The following is a 269-nucleotide window of genomic DNA, read 5'->3' as shown; positions in this document are numbered from 1 at the left end:
TCTTTATGTAATGCAGGGAGTAAAGTCACAGTCCCCGTGGCACGCAGCTGTAGAGCAAAGCAGGAATTTTGGAAGCCCCACCCCTCCCCATCGCAGCAGGTCTCCCCGGGAGGAGGGAGCATCTGGCTTCAATCAGCTGTACCTTGGAAGAGGCTCGGTTGGCTGCGCAGGCAGTGATGAGCACCCACGCCGGGCTGGGGTCATGGCCGCAGGGAGACATCAGACCTGGCGGGGACCTGGCAGGATGCTGGAGCAGAGCCAGGATGCTG

This window comes from Pygoscelis adeliae, unplaced genomic scaffold (assembly GCF_000699105.1).
Source record: "Pygoscelis adeliae isolate BGI_AS28 unplaced genomic scaffold, ASM69910v1 Scaffold584, whole genome shotgun sequence".
Lineage (NCBI taxonomy): Eukaryota > Metazoa > Chordata > Aves > Sphenisciformes > Spheniscidae > Pygoscelis > Pygoscelis adeliae.
This window is presented reverse-complemented; position numbering follows the sequence as displayed.